This window comes from Schistocerca piceifrons, chromosome 1, assembly GCF_021461385.2.
Source record: "Schistocerca piceifrons isolate TAMUIC-IGC-003096 chromosome 1, iqSchPice1.1, whole genome shotgun sequence".
In the NCBI taxonomy this organism is placed as follows: Eukaryota; Metazoa; Arthropoda; class Insecta; order Orthoptera; family Acrididae; genus Schistocerca; species Schistocerca piceifrons.
Genome location: NC_060138.1, coordinates 662,029,141 through 662,045,936, shown reverse-complemented (window position 1 = coordinate 662,045,936; position 16,796 = coordinate 662,029,141). Strand labels below are relative to the sequence as shown.

Genomic DNA, 16,796 nt, shown 5'->3' with positions numbered 1-16,796 from the left:
CAATGTCGTGTTTAAGCTATTGCTCTGGAGATTGTGACTCAGTCTTGGTCCGATGGTTGAGAATTTCTGGTGTACGAATGGTTTTAGCTGTAAATGAGAAAAATGTAGCTCTATATTTTCCGCGGCAGGCCAGCAATATTTCGAGATACACAGTGTCAATAGTTTGCTGAGAATATAAAATTTCAAGCACTACCTCAAACCATAGACAAGGCACACTATTACCATTCAGTGTACAATATATTACCCTCTAGTAGCGCTTAATACGAATGCTGAATATTTTCACTATATTTTGTGTGTTCGAAGCATGAGTTACTACTTGGGTAAAATAAGAATGTCATCTTTGTTTGTCCTTCGATGACACATGTCACCTAAGTATCTGAAGGAAGACTATGTGGCACTAACTACGTGAGAAATCTTGGGTAGGTTCAGTCTCTAATCGTAGGAGATTTTCTTCCTTACAAGGATAGTGTACGAACTTCCCCTCTCTGATTTCATTCATATTGACAGGTTGTTTATGAAACGTCAAAAGACTGCAACAGATGTAAACAGGAACACGCAACTCTCAGCAGTTTTCAAGAAAATCTAGTTGGAAACTTTTAGGCGTTCTTATAGTTACACTTTGTACGGTCGCTAGTATTCAAGGAGCCCACAGGCGAGCGAGTAAGCTCCTAGTTCCGTAGGCGAGAGGCGTCTAGTAGTTCATTTTCATTCCCAAGTATTGCTAAGCGGCCCTTTCTTTATTATATATGTGTTTTGCGTCTGACGTCTTTTCGTGTAAATGACAATAATGGGTGTATATAAAGTACTGTGTTGTTTCCACAATGTTGATGACAACGAGCACCACCTAAAAATCGCTCCAAATGGACTCACGAGCTTTAACGTGCCCACCAGATGGACGACACACCATCAACACTGTCAAATGAAAGACTGTGGAGATGTGTGATCTAAACGACGCCATTAGCGCAAAGGCTGGTGACCAGACGCTCTCCTTACCTGCCAAATTCTTCCACTACAAGGAGCCAGACCTACTTTTCAAGCAGTGTACATTGCAATTTGGCATCCTTTGCGTCTAGTTGATTTCTAAACGTTCCGATGGCTACTACGGGGACCAATGCAAGGAATAGCGAGTGTATAGTCGTGCCCTTCAGCTGGCCGTAATCCGTGGAGCAGTTGGTAAACACGGATGTATAACCGTCAAAGCACGCGCGCCGCCAGCGCCCCAGGCGGCCACATCGGCAGGTGCTCCGTGCCAAGTGGTTACGTCACCGCGCGGCGCGCTGGCACGTGCGGCCGCTGCGGCGCCAAGCCGCTGACCAGCCCGCCTCCTGGGCTGCCTTCAAACACTGCCCTCCTCCTACTGTATTCACCACTTGCAGGAAAGCTCACTGCCAGCTGCGCACTTTCCAGTGCCTGCAACTGCACTCGAGGAAAACAGATCGCTATAACTTGGCAAAATGGAGCTCTTCGTCAGTAGAAAATCACCGTTCTTATTGCAATATTTATACCTGTTGGGTCTTCGTCAGATACCTTACAGCTCTCTGCTGTACAGACTGGGTGTTTTGAACTGCAGATGATGTGTTCATCAACTTTTTTGTTTTGCAGTATTGCTTGAACATCGAACAAACAAAATCAGTTTACGTGACTATTTGCGTAACTCGTTACACCCCGAGTAACATCCTTTATTTTACTTTGATTCGCGGGGGAGGCTGTGTCATCCACTCTTCAGACGAGGAGTAACTAACTTTCGCCGGCCGATGTGGCCGTGTGGTTCTAGGCGCTACAGTCTGGAACCGCGTGACCGCTACGGTCGCAGGTTCGAATCCTGCTTCGGGCATGGATGTGTGTGATGTCCTTAGGTTAGTTAGGCTTAAGTAGTTCCAAGTTCTAGGGAAGTGATGACCTCAGAAGTTAAGTTCCATAGTGCTCAGAGCCATTTGAACCATTTTTGAACCTAACTTTCAAACAACGAAGCGGCCTTATTTAATGTTGTCTTCGGTAGGCATACACAAACGAGAATTCCTGTCTCTCTTCACACCCTGGGTTTCCTCCGCTAGTGTAAACACAAGAACATTTTGTCTTCTGTGGCCAATACAGGTCGTAAACAGGAAGGGGGCTGGATAACTTCTCTATAACTTTTCGAACCATCGAAATATGGTAGTGGCGTCGGCTGTCTCCCTGAAGCACAAAGGTTGTGCAGTTCAGTGGCAGAAAACGAGAAAAACTTGTACCGCAAAATTATTGTCAGATCTCTTCTTTCTTCCAGTGCGAAATCTCTTGATGTGAAATTAAGCGCGTGAGCTGAAAACCCAATTAACGCCTTCTGAATTTGACTTCTAACTTGATAAAATATTCGTTGAGGACGGAACTATGGCTCTGTTTCCAGTGGCGGTTGTAAATGAAAGATTAAGAGGGTATATTTGTGTTTCTGACGTTTTCAGTAACATTTTAAAACTTCTCCTCAGCGCCGGCCGAGGTGGCCGAGAGGTTCTAGGCGCTACAGTCGCGCGACCTCTACGGACCCAGGTTCGAATCCTGCCTAGGACATGGATGTGTGTGATGTCTTTAGGTTAGTTAGGTTTAAGTAGTTGTAAGTCCTAGGGGCTGATGACCTCAGAAGTTAAGTCCCATAGTGCTCAGAACCATTTGAACCTTTTTTCCCTCCTCAACGTTTATTTCTGAACTGTGCACGACAGTGGTCATCATATTTTCGTCTGGCGATGTTGCTTATTAGCTTGTAGATCCAACTGGGATTACACCAAATGGGAAGCTGGATGAACTGTCACTATTCGTTGAGATTGCACATAGCAGCTAATATTTGCTTTTAACTATCGAACTCTGGTGTTGGCGACCACGCAGTATTGACTGGCTGCCGTGTCGTCCTCTGCCAATGGCGTCCTGGAGAAACGTGTGATCAGCACACAGCATTTGCAAACTTTGTCAGCTATCCGACCTTCCGATCGCCAACATCTCACTCACGCAGCTTGCCAGTCGACCTTATGATCTTAAACGCGCACTCTCCCAGTCCTGCCACCGATGGCAAATCCATGGCAGTATCGGGAACTGAACCCGGGCCATCCGCAGCGCAATCTGACGCACTGACCGCCCACCGACGAAGGCGGGCCTTATCTGTGCTTTACAGCAGACAACTAAAAGCGCCTGATCGCAGGAGTCGATGTGCAGATGCATCACGCACGATCAGAAAGTAATGTAGGCGGTAGCTCTTTACGGAAACCGTTTAGAACTCCGTTCGACGAACGCTTTTCATTAGAATCTTTGTCATGGCACCCATATAATCATTATTTTCAAATACTAAATTTAAGTACCCCTATTGCCATTCCTTGCACCGAAGTACAAAGTAACATACGGCGAATGATGATTGCACGTCTTCTGGAAGGTCGAATGTTTATTCACTGACTGCCTGCGACATCTGAGAACGGAGGCTATGGTGATGTTTCGCGTGACATACACTATGTGATGAAAACCATCCGGACACTACATTGTGCTGCCACCTATTGCCAGTGACTTCAGTAGACATTAGACATCGTGAGAGAGCAGAATGGGGCGCTCCGCGGAACTCACGGACTTCGAACGTGGTCAGGTGATTGGGTGTCACTTGTGTCATACGTCTGTACGCGAGATCTCCACACCGCTGAACATTCCTAGGTCCACTGATTCTGGTGTAGTGAAATGGAAACGTGAAGGGACACGTACAGCAGAAAAGCGTACAGGCCGACCTCGTCTGCAGACTGACAGAGACCGCCGACAGTTGAAGAGGATCGCAATGTGTAATTGCCAGCCATCTATTCGGACCATCACACAGGAGAACCAAACTGCAACATAATCCACTGCAAGTACTATGACAGTTTGGCGGGAGGTGAGAAAACTTGTATTTCATGGTCGAGCGGCTGCTTATAAGCCACACGTCACGCCGGTAAATGCCAAACGACGCCTCGCTTGGTGTAAGGAACGTAAACATTGGACGATTGAACAGTGGGAAAACGTTGTGTGGAGTGACGAATCACGGTACAAAATGTGGCAATCCGATGGCAGGGTGTGGATATGGCGAATGCCCAATGAACATCTGCCAGTGCGTGTAGTGCCAACAGTAAAATTCGGAGGCAGCGGTGTTATGGTGTGGTCGTGTTTTTCATGGAGGGGACGCGTACCCCTTGTTGTTTTGCGTGGTTCTATCACAGCACACGCCTAAATTGATGTTTTAAGCATCTTCTTGCTTCCCATTGTTTAAGAGCAAGTATGGCGAATGCATTTTTCAACACGATCGGGTACCTGTTCATAATACACGGCCTATGGCGGAGTGGTTACACGATAATAACATCCCTGTAACGGATTGGCCCGCACAGAGTCCTGACCTGAATCTTATAGAACACCTTTGGGATGTTTGGAACGCCGACTTCGTGCCAGGCCTCACCGACCGACATCGATTCCTCTCCTCAATGCAGCAGTCCGTGAAGAATGGGCTGCCATTCCCCAAGAAACCTTCCACCACCTGACTGAACGTAGGCCTGCCAGAGTGGAAGCTGTCATCAAGGCTAAGGGTGGGCGAACACCATATTGAATTCCGCATTACCGATGGAGGGCGCCACGAAATTGTAAGCCATTTTCAGCCAGGTATCCGGATACTTTTGAGGACATAGTGTATTCGGCTACCATACATAGAATCATTAAACAGGAAGACGGTGTGCATATGTACGTCCATGCGCATGTGTAATTCTGCGCCAACAAAGACGGCACGAAATCTACACTAGCCACGCAAGAATTAGGAATAGATCGTACTCAAAGCATAATTCTATAACATAGGCACCCCGTACCATTACCAGGGCTTTCCTTTCGCTTCCACTCGCAAACAGAGCGAGGAAAAGACGACTGTCTACAAGCCTCCGTATGAGCCTTACTTTCTCTTTTCCGTCCTTTTGAAAAATGTATGTTGGCGGCAATAGAATCGTCCTGCAGTCAGCTTCAAATGGAAGTTCTCTGAATTTTCGCTGTGTGTTCCTCGAAAAGAACGTCGCCTGCCCTCCAGGGATTCCCATTTCAGTTCTCGAACCATCTCCGTAATACTTGCGTATTGTTGGAGCTTATCGATAACGAATCTAGCAGTTCGCCTCGAGGTCTGGCCGGCCTCTGTTGCCGAGCGGTTCTAGGCGCTTCAGTCCGGAACCGCGCTACGGCCGCAGGTTCGAATCCTGCGTCGGGCATGGATGCTTGTGATGTTCTTAGGTTAGTTAGGTTTAAGTAGTTCTAAGTCTAGGGGACTGATGTCCTCAGATGTCACGTACCATAGTGCTCAGAGCCATTTGAACCATTTTTAGCTTTGATGTCTTCCTTTAATCCGATTTGGTGTGGATCCCGAACAGTCGAACAGCACTCAAGAATAGGTCGCACTAGTGAACCACACTTTCTTAAAATTCTCCCAATAAACCGAAGTCCACCACTCGCCATCCCCACAACAACCCTTACATGCTCGTTCCATTTCATATCGCTTCACTACGTTCCACCCAGATATTAAAACGACGTGACCGTGTCATGCAGCACTCCACTAATGCTGCATTGGAACGTTAAGGATTTGTATTTATATGTACAGCGCTTTTTTTACTTCGTTATATGACATAATTACTGTCCCCAAATAATAACTCACAGAAACATCTAATAGTTTCAGTTTTCCAACCCCGCCACGCAATAGCTGAAAACGGAGAGGAACTGGCGATACCATCACAAGTAGTTCGCTTGCCCGCAAGTAGCGTCACCCACTTCAGGCTGTAAGTACATAACGTTTTCACTCGAAAGGACCGTAATTCGTCCGTGTGTCCGTTTTAGGATCTCTGTAGGTACAGTGGACACTTTGTGAGAACGCAGAAACATGTTACACAGTGTAGCGTCTCTACTGCTACATCGTTTCGAAGAGAAATAAAAAAATCGACGTTTAAGTCACCTCGCTCCGAGTAGAACGTATCTGGGTTACTGAAAGCTAATCAACACTACGTTGTCACTCTTCCTGTTGTCGCCCTCGTACCGTTTCTATTGGGTTTGTCGATGCTCTTGTATATCTTCAATGTCACACAGCTTTTATTCTCTTCTTTTATATTTGTATCAGACAGTTTCTTTCTCTGAAACTATCTCCTGAAGCCACTTAGATTTTTCTTTTTAAATTTCAATTATGTTAACGATTGTTGCTAATATCTCAGCTTGTTACTTACAGAGAGTGTTGACGGAGGAAATGAGACAATTAGCTCCAATGTTGACGTCCTTTATTTGGTTCAAATGGCTCTGAGCATTATGGGACTTAACATCTGAGGTCATTAGTCCCCTAGAACTTAGAATTCTTAAACCTAAGTAACCTAAGGACATCACAAACATCTATGCCCGAGGCAGGATTCAAACCTGCGACGTAGCGGTCGCGCGGTTCCAGACTGAAGCGCCTAGAACCGCTCGGCCACACCGGCCAGCACGTCGTTTATTTGACTGCTGACCCAACCACATTAATTATGTGTTTTCGTAATTTACTACGACCATGTCAAGGTAGTTCTGCGGTTATTATTCAGTCTGATATGGTTCTTTAAGTCCGACACTGGTCCTACTTTTTTTTTCATCGTCGACTTTGCTGTCCTGCTCCCGGAGCTAGACACCACCATCTTAAAACAAGCAGTGGACGGGTGTTGTTATCGTGCCCACCTTTATCTGAGACGTTGTTGTACTGGGACTACTCCATGCATAAACAGGTATGTCTCGGAACCGCCATGCAGCCGACGTCCTTCGATTTCGGTGTCACTGGAACGGCCACCTTCACGTTTTACCGTTTAGCCTTTCCACAAATGACAACAAATTATAGGCAAGTCGCAGATACAGTCAGAACGACGATCGGTTTGAGAGGAAGTCCATGTATCACCTGGCCCAGGAAAGGGCGTGATGTTCCATGAGCCAGTAATCAGACTACGCCCTCACCAATCCCCCCTCCCCAGCCCATCGCTCGGCTTCTGGTAAGGCAGCTGGCAGCCAGTGGCGGTCAGTACGGAGCAACTGGGTCAGCAGCGCGCAGGCGCGCGTCTGGCGCCCTTGACCCAGTTCCTCACCCTCTGCCTCCTACCCACAGGCACCGCCAGTGATCACACCTACGAACGCATTGCATGCTGCGACTTGTACTTACCCATGCTCCAAGTGCCATCTATAACAGAGGTCGCTGATACCTTTCCGTAGTTTCTTAATGGCATCCCGTTACAACCTCTTCAACGAAAATGACTACTTGTGTAAATAACAGCAAATCTACATCTGTGCAGCCGGACGAGGGTCTGAAGCAGACACGCTGTGATGCGAGTCCGGAGGGACCATCAATCGACTGCGTCTTGGTAAAATAGCCCTCCCTAAGCGGATAATTTTAAGACAGCGCTATTATTTTATATAACACAGAGGATATACTCAGGTAACGAGGGACCCAGAAAAACTGACCTTTCGGTAAATAATATTATAGAAATCCAAACACCTAGATTCTGCGATGATCTGCATGGTACAATGATCACGACGGACACAGTCTTGCCATTGCTCAGTCAATAAGCATGTGTTTTCCCACTTTAACTTTGATCCTGAGCAACACTGTCCACGAGCAATAGCTTTAACAAACGTAAGGAATCTCTTTGTCAGACGAACAATTTCAGGCAGAGATTGTCGGAATCTGGAGAATCAAAATTACTTTCCCTACAAAGATAACATGCTTTCCTGCATTCCACAATGATAAAATGGTTACAGGCAAATATGACTGACGATCGTACTTACTGGAGTTGAAATCTGCTGACGATTTCTGGAAGGATACCTGTGGTATCGATAGTTACGATGCCTCGGCGTAGGTACAAATTCTTAGGTTGGCACTACGACACCGACGACAGCGCCCTCTAGCCGGCGCTGTGCAGCTCCACGAGCGCCGCTCCAGATTCTGCCCATTTGAGACAACCTACAAACATTGTTCATAGTGGGCGAGCCACTACAGAGTTTGCCTCTGTAGCTTGTTAGCCTTCATACACCCGGCTTCGCCCCTACGTTCATCTCAGCCAAAGTTAGGTGACAGTTTACGTATTCAAGTTAATATTGTTGTGATACAGTAGAACCACTTTAACCTATTCGCAGTAACGAGAGTTTTACCTCATCTGCTCCTACTCGCTTCCTACATTCGGCCTACCCTTCAGTTTTACGGGAGCAGAACCACGCGCCGCCTTCCAGGAGGGATACAAAAGTACCAATTATACAGTGTGGTTAGAAACAGTCTGCAAAGCTTGTAAGGGTGTTGCAGGAATCGTTGCGCTGAGAAATAACTGTTAAGAAAAAAATTAGATAAGAGACGGTGTCGCCAGATAAGTTCTTCGTTTGGTTTCCTAAAACCGAACAGGAGAGCGATAAAAATTTGACCTGGGACGGTAGTAAGGATAAATGGCTCTGAGCACTATGGGACTTAACATCTGAGGTCATCAGTCCCCTAGAACTTAGAACTACTTAAACCTAACCTAAGGACAACACATACATCCATGCCCAAGGCAGGATTCGAACCTGCGACCGTAGCGGTCGCGCGGTTCCAGACTGAAGCGCCTAGAACCGCTCGGCCACACAGGCCGGCCCGGCAGTAAGCATAGAACCCGAGCCAAAGGCTGAGCAGTATCTTGCGCTGTCATCTGTCTTATGAGAAAAACTGCACTGATTGTATCTGGCGGGCTCTTGAGTTTGCGCGCACCCGCACGACTAACTTCAAGGCTAATTAACTCGGAAACGGCGAAACACATCAAATTTTTTTGCTTAACAATTATTTCTCAGCACAACCTACCCTCCAAGCTTTTCAGGCTGTTTCTGACCATCCTATACATAATGAAGCCCTCCTACAATTTACCAGCACAAAATACAGCACAGAACACTGACCTGTAGGATTCGTCAAATGCGAAGCTTTTTTACAAATGAAAAAAAAAAAACGAGATGCAGTAATAGGTTGCCGGACTTTTACATGGGAAATTGTACGCGAGATGGAAAACCTATATCGGAGGAACCCCGCGAAAGGCTGCTATCAGCTTAGGTCAGCGGGCTGCTGCCCTCTGCAGCCATGACTCGCGAAATTTTCGCAGCTCTGTATTTCTCATCTGCTTCTGACATCATCTCTGTGGCGGCAGTCGCACTCAGTTAGGGGGCGGTAGTGACCGCGTTTCGTCATTATTGCTGGTGGCACTGCCTGCACTCTCCGGCTCGAGGTCCACCTTCTGCACGACAGCAGCTGAAAATTGAGTCACTGAAAATCGAGTCACTCGTATCGGATCAAATGGCAACGATACTGTTACCATGCTCTGTAACTCAGCTAGCTCATCTTTCCAAATTACAAATATGTATCTCTAAGTGGCAAATTTAACCATTCTCGATGATTACTTTTGATCTGAACAACATCCACCTGTTCTTCCAAATTTCCCCTAGCGTTATTCTGAGTTCCCCACGCACTGTCGAGGTCATTCTATATAAGCAAAAGTCGACAGGTGTGAGCCTGTTGGCTCGACACTGCACGTTATTGAGATGAAATGTTATGCCTACACGCCTTTGTAATCCTCCAGAGAATCCTGATATTAGGGAATGAAAAGACATATGGGCTACCTGCAAATTCCTTGTAACGGTTGTATATCTTCCTCTCAGTTTCGTGCTCTGAGCTATATGCCTTGCCTAGGAACGGAAACCCAGTCCGTTGAAAGTAAAACGTCAAGTCCCCGTTGACAACCATGGTACCGCCTGACATACGTTTTGTGGATCAGTCTTCCCGTGTTACAACTGTTGCTGATTCCCAGTATTAGTTCACGAGAATCCTTTAGACTCCAGCAACAGTTTACTGCAATGTTTGTAAATTATGGGTTGCCTTGTTATCTATCGAAAATAAGGGAGACTTCGAAGAAATTCTGGATGACGTAACGGCTTACTTCAATAGACATAAAACGTAGCAGCGACCAAAATGCATAGGAAAATACCGACTTCCTTAATGTGTAAAGTGAGCCAGATTCGAACAGCGCTCCATTGGTATCAGTCAGTGAGATGGGAACTACTATTTCTGCTTTTGCGGTACACTATGTGAATGGCACTTTGGGTATTTTTGACGTTGGATATTTTTGACCTAGAGAAGAGTATTTGAAATGTACTGCAATAGATAGTTGTTAAAAATTAAGTGGGCAGGTAAAGGAAGATGGTTCAAATGGCTTTGAGCACTATGAGACTTAACTGCTGAGGTCATCAGTCCCCTAGAACTTAGAACTACTTAAACCTAAGTAACCTAAGGACATCACACACATCCATGCTCGAGGCAGGATTCGAACCTGCGACCGTAGCGGTCCTGCGGTTCCAGACTGTAGCGCCTAGAACCGCTCGGCCACTCCCGCCGGCAGGTAAAGGGAGAAATCAAGATTTACTGTAATGGACAAGCAAGGAAAGAAGTCTATGGAAGACCCTTATCAGAAGAAGAGACGAACTGATGGGACATCAGATGAAAACGGGGAGGCAGAGACGAAAAGGATAGTGGAAATATGATGCCACTGTCGACTGATAACTGGCGAGGAGACCAAAGCATAAACTTCTCAACCACTGACTGGACAGCAGGCATGGAATACCCTAAAGACGTGTACTATGCTGTTTCCGATCTCGGCACTAGTCGGAAATTAGTCGTGTGTCAACGCAAGCATGTAGGCTGAGACCTTTCAACGATGGCTGGAGAGACGCTTTCTGACTGTTGTTGGCGTAAACCTACAACCACTGTACGCTTCGTTCGACGGTAGTAAATAAGACGCGCGTTAACCTTTAGGTCGACGACTGCTTGAATTTATTTGTAGGGAGCCACTTTTCCATTTGCACTTTCGTTTTTTTGTCCGGTACACCAATTTCCAGCAACATACCGGTCACACTGTAGCACAGGTGGTGACGTGATGGCAAGACGTGGGCGCACGCAGGCCTGTGCGGCCGCCCTCGGCCTTCGCACGCACGCGAGCCACACAGTCGTTGGCCGCGGTGAGCCGCCGAGCCTCGGCGACAAACTCACCTCAGCCGCACCACAAACGCGCCCAGTTGTCCCAGTCCACAAGTATACCAGCCGCAAGTCAAATACACATGCAAGGCAGAAGCGCCGACGCCATGCCTTGTCTGCAAGCGCTCACATCTCTTCCTGTCAGTTACTCTCTTTTTCGTAATTTGTGTATACTTCAGTCGGAAATGATTCGAGATGTTTTACATTCCTGTGATATTTTCCCTAATGAGGTAGCAGCCTAAGAAATACCTCAGTATGCTAAACACAATGTGCCCCTTCGTACCTCAACGGTCAACGAGTCTCTCACGTGGAGCACCTGGGTTCGATCCCGGTACTGTCAATGATTTTTCCTTGTGAGAGCACTGGACGTGTTTCACTCAGTTTCATGAGGTCAACAGAACGGCTTTTTCGAGGAAAAGTAGCGGCTTCGTTTGCGAAGACTGACATCAGCATTCATGGCAGCAGTGTATTAATGGTATGCCTGTTCTACCATTCACTAGTGTCTTGGACGTTTTCGGTGGATTTTGCAATTAGCCAATTTCCACTCAAATGAAGCATCGTCAAATCAAGCATTTTCTTTAAAGAGTCAGGGTCAAGTCGTCACGACTAGAAGATGCTGGTTTTGATTATTCATTATAGTCGAATCCGGTAACTGTCAAATCCACCAAATACAATCAAGATTTTTGTGAATAAAAGTGTGTTTCAAACAGATCGCGTGCTCCAGTTTGACAATATCAAATTTCAGGCGCCGATGTAGCGGGCAGCCGGCAACATCTTTTGGCTGGCTGGGTTGATGGCCGAATTACGTAATGGTGTTCTCGACAGAAGAGCGTCCGAAAAAAATTTAAGTTTGAAACAAAATTGTTTTTAACACACATGTTTCTTCAGACAGCGTTGAACACTGCTGTGATACCTATCTGTATCTACCATTCATTCCAAACCTGTCATAAACAGCCAACTTCGGGATGCAGGTTTGAGTAAAACCGTGGAGATTGCTTAAACAACTCTCTAGCTCACGAGATGACTGGTGCGCACCGAACACGAAAGCAAATTCTGACATTATTGGCAGTGGTTACCAACGACCGATGGGGCACTTCGAGCCAGTTTACTATATATCTGAAAACCATTCAGCGCTACTGCACAGTACCAAAACTGGAATATGGGAGAAACTTCTCAAACAATTCTGCCGAGAGCTCTCGAAACATCTATCCAGTGGAATCTACCATACATGCTCGCTTAGATATACAGTTTCATAGAGGTATCTACACACACATTAAGCACAATCACAATCTTGTGAGTACAGAGTACAGCCACAAATGTAATTGGGCATTGCTCTTATTACAAGATTATATGAACTATATCGTTCTTTGCAACTATAACTGGAAAAGATTGCTCACGCTATCCCAGTAAGTCTCATCTGTTGTATGAGATCTTTGAGGTCGACTGAAGCAGCTGCGCCGGTTTATGAATTTCAGTAGAATCGACTTTGCCGTTCTTCGCACTTTATGTTCTCTACCCAGCTGCAGCATCTCTTGCGCAGGAAATAAATATTTTATTATTTCATTCCACCTGATAAACTGGCAATTGGCAATATTGATTTTGTGAGCACCAAGATAAATAATTTTGTCCAATCATTTGCTGCTATAAACAGAGTAGCCCCAAATCGATAACGTTTCACAGATGGCACCAAGTTTAATTGAGCCAACTTCCTTGTGCAATTTGGCTTCCTATTTTTGCTTATCATTCACTTCCGTTTGAGGCTTATTATTAATTTCCCACTTATTGTTCAGGTATGTCAAATCTGTTTGATCCGGATTTTGGTATCTTTTTATTACTTCAGAAGGCGATGTACGTTAGATTGCCTGCCTAAAATACATCGAAACAAGAGTGTTGGGGGACACGGCACAAGCGCGGAGACAGTAGAGGTGTAACTAGACGGGTGCCGAGGTCTGCAATGCAGACTGCGTGCACGTCCCGGAGCACGCCCGTCCGTGTGTTTTGTCTACGTAGGCGCTCGCTGGCGAAGTCGTGGAACGTGCAAGGTCGATACCCCGAAGTCGAGAACTCACTGTAGCTCTCTTTCGGGAATGTAGCACCGTGAGACGGAGGCAATTCCAATAATCCACTACCCGCCATTCGCTTTCCGGTGAAGCTGGGAATGATTATTGCGTGCAGCACCAAGAAATTGTAAATGCGCGATAATAAAGAGCTTCCTTGATCGGTGGGCAGTTTACAACGCCAGCACGCTAATTATTTATTTGTAATTCCTTCGGCGATGGACAAGAATTATATCTGCGCCATGAGCTCGTAGAGTAGTCTGACCACCGTGGTATGTTCCAATGAAGGTTCAAGCGGTCGGTAGAATGTCGAGGTCGCTAAATCCTAAATCTTCATCATTGTAACGGGGAGGTATAGTAGCTGAAATTGATTCTTGAATTAATTATTGCATTGTGGAAATCCTTGTTTTGTAATCTACCCCTGGAAGATCACTAAATGGGAAAGGGCGTGTAGTGCAGTTGAGAAGGGTAATTACGCAACGAGCACCTGTCGGGTGTATTATTTCTTTACTATTTTGTGAACTTTCGGATCCGTATCAGGAAGGTAACGAAAGGCAAGAGTAACTTTAGTGAAGAATAAGGCATGGTGTTGCACAGTGACTGCCGCGTGCTGGAGGCAAGAGAAACAGTTATACTGTCTTGTTAGAACCGTACATCCTGTACATAGCCAAAGCTTAAGACGTAGGGACATGTCAGTAAACGATAGAAAATCTGAATGCAGATAACGAAAAATATTCCGAAGTATACTAGATGATTTTGAGTCATATAAATGCCGCTTCTTTCTTCTTTCTGATTACAGTATTGTGTTTGTTATTAGTTATGTCCAGTACGAAGGGTTTGATGAATCGTAGCCTGCGACTGTTATCGTAAACCACACAAAAATCCCACGTATTTGGAAGTATCCTATTGACTCGACGACTGGTTGGAAGACAGTAAATACTTGCTACTCACTGTTCTTGCTTCGATGCGTGAAAAAAGGGCAGTCTCTATGCTACAGGCCAAGATATCGTAAAAACAATTAGAGAACATGTATACTCGTGGTAGTAGCTCATCATCTCCGTAAGTTGAAATTCCAGGTATGCAGATGAAAGGTACGTATGTCAGACTGAAAAACTGAGTAAGAAACCAATTTGCCCTTCGTATTATTAACGAGTGTTTCAACCCTAAAGACGCGTCCATCGCTTCTTTTATCTACATCCATACTCCGCAAGCCACCTGACGGTGTGTGGCGGAGGGTACCTTGAGTACCTCTATTGTTTCTCCCTTCTATTCCAGTCTCGCATTGTTCGTGGAAAGAAGGATTGCCGGTATGCCTCTGTGTGGGCTCTAATCTCTCTGATTTTATCCTCATGGTCTCTTCGCGAGATATACGTAGGAGGGAGCAATATAGTGCTTGACTCCTCGGTGAAGGTATGCTCTCGAAACTTCAACAAAAGCCCGTACCGAGCTACTAAGCGTCTCTCCTGAAGAGTCTTCCACTAGAGTTTATCTATCATCTCCGTAACGCTTTCGCGATTACTAAATGATCCTGTAACGAAGCGCGCTGCTCTCCGTTGGATCTTCTCTATCTCTTCTATCAACCCTATCTGGTACGGATCCCACACTGCTAAGCAGTATTCAAGCAGTGGTCGAACAAGCGTACTGTAACCTACTTCCTTTGTTTTCGGATTGCACTTCCTTAGGATTCTTCCAATGAAGCTCAGTCTGGCATCTGCTTTACCGATGGTCAACTTTATGTGATCATTCCATTTTAAATCACTCCTAATGCATACTCCCAGATAATTTATGGAATTAACTGCTTCCAGTTGCTGACCTGCTATATTGTAGCTAAATGATAAGGGATCTTTCTTTCTCTGTATTCGCAGCACATTACACTTGTCTACATTGAGATTCAATTGCCATTCCCTGCACCATGCGTTAATTCGCTGCAGATCCTCCTGCATTTCAGTACAATTTTCCAATGTTACAACCTCTGGATATACCACAGCATCATCCGCAAAAAGCCTCAGTGAACTTCCGATGTCATGCACAAGGTCATTTATGTATATTGAGAATAGCAACGGTCCTACGACACTCCCCTGCGGCACACCTGAAACCACCCTTACTTCGAAAGACTTCTCTCCATTGAGAATGACATGTTGCGTTCTGTTATCTAGGAACTCTTCAATCCAATCACACAATTCTTTTAAGCGTTCTCCACATCAGAGGCACTTAAGTTTGTACTCGGACTTCAGTACTGGTACCAACAATGCTCTCAGGAAGGCGACCTTGCGCCCCGCTGGGTTGCGCCACGGCAGAGCCGGGAGGTGGCGTAACGCCCTCAGGATGTGCCCGCTGCCCCTCCCGACACGACCTCGTTCAATCCAGCCGCTCGTCTGTCAGGACCGGCCAGCAATCGCCATCCACCGGCGCCGCTTAGAACGCTCCAACAATTTTCGGAGAGGCTACTTTACTGATACTGTAAACCTGACCATCTTCCGGCAATCAGGAATTTCACTGAGGGTGCAGTTGGCATTGTCAAAAGAAACAAGAAGAGAAAAAATGCTTCAACTTCACATGGTGATATGAGTACTATATCATTAAATAAATTATGCTTTCTGTTACATCAGTAGTTCTCAAAACAGGGAACAACAGTTAAGGGATCTCTCGTGTCCGCCAGTCTTATCTATCCTGCTATAAAGATACCGCAGTTTATAAAAGGATTATACATGTGTTCGTAATTTTCCACTCTCTTTATTTCAACCATTTCGTTCTGTTGCGCAAGTTCCATTTCGTAACTCAGCTAGAGGGGGAATCTTCGTATTCATTAAGCGAAGTTGTGTGCTGTTCTATTAATTCAGAGCTTACACTACTCCACTAATTACTGGGAGCAGTCGGCACTAAATGTTTTATATTACTCTGATTTATAGATTACGTTCTTTGACTTTTCGAGTGGTTAAATGAGCTCATTGAGAACATCATCAATAGATGTTATTTCGTTTACGCTTATCGTGCTACTGTCTACGAATTTTGTTGACCAACACGTGCGTATTCTCACCGGACATATACTGCACATCATTTCACGAGTATTCCAGTATTCCCATTCCGCTTGTACTATAACATCAAACAGAAATAATTACAGAGACTTTCCGTGTAACATAATGCCAAGAAATTATTTCTCGCAATCTAGTCTCCGAGAATTCCTTCTCTGTAACATTATTTTCGACAGCAATCATACACATAAAGAAACACCTGTGTTCGATCTGTTTATTAGGCAAGTAGCGGCGCTTGCGCAGAACGCAATCGATATTTCTCAGTTCGACATACCCGCGACCTCTAGCGGCTGTTCTCGGCGTGAGGGCGTCAGCAAGGTGCTTCACGGCATAAACCGAACGCCAGTCGGTGAAATGTGCGTATTCGCAATGCAACGAAAAGACGATACTCTGAGCTGAGAACTGAAAATGCTGTCGTGAGCGATTATATGGCGAAGACAAACAGTCTAATTCCGCTTTCTCTTGGCAAAGTCGCAAAAATTGCGGTACTTTACTTTTTGAAACAGTGTACCTGATGTTAGTGGGAACACATCTCGCAGGCGCACCTTCGTCTTGAAGCTGCTAGTTCTGTAAGACATTTACTGTGATACAAAGAGTGCCTACTATGCCATATCGTCTAAGAGACTACTGAGATGTTACACTCACGAAAACAAACTTTTTGCCCATCGCACG

At 45.6% G+C, this 16,796-nt stretch overlaps 1 protein-coding gene across 5 annotated transcripts in view; it reads right to left on the bottom strand.

Annotated features, from left to right (window-relative positions):
- The window catches only part of LOC124805582 (sodium/potassium-transporting ATPase subunit alpha), a 653,503-nt gene that overhangs the window by 172,993 nt on the left and 463,714 nt on the right, over window positions 1–16,796 (bottom strand). The gene's annotated exons all lie outside the window — the stretch shown is intronic.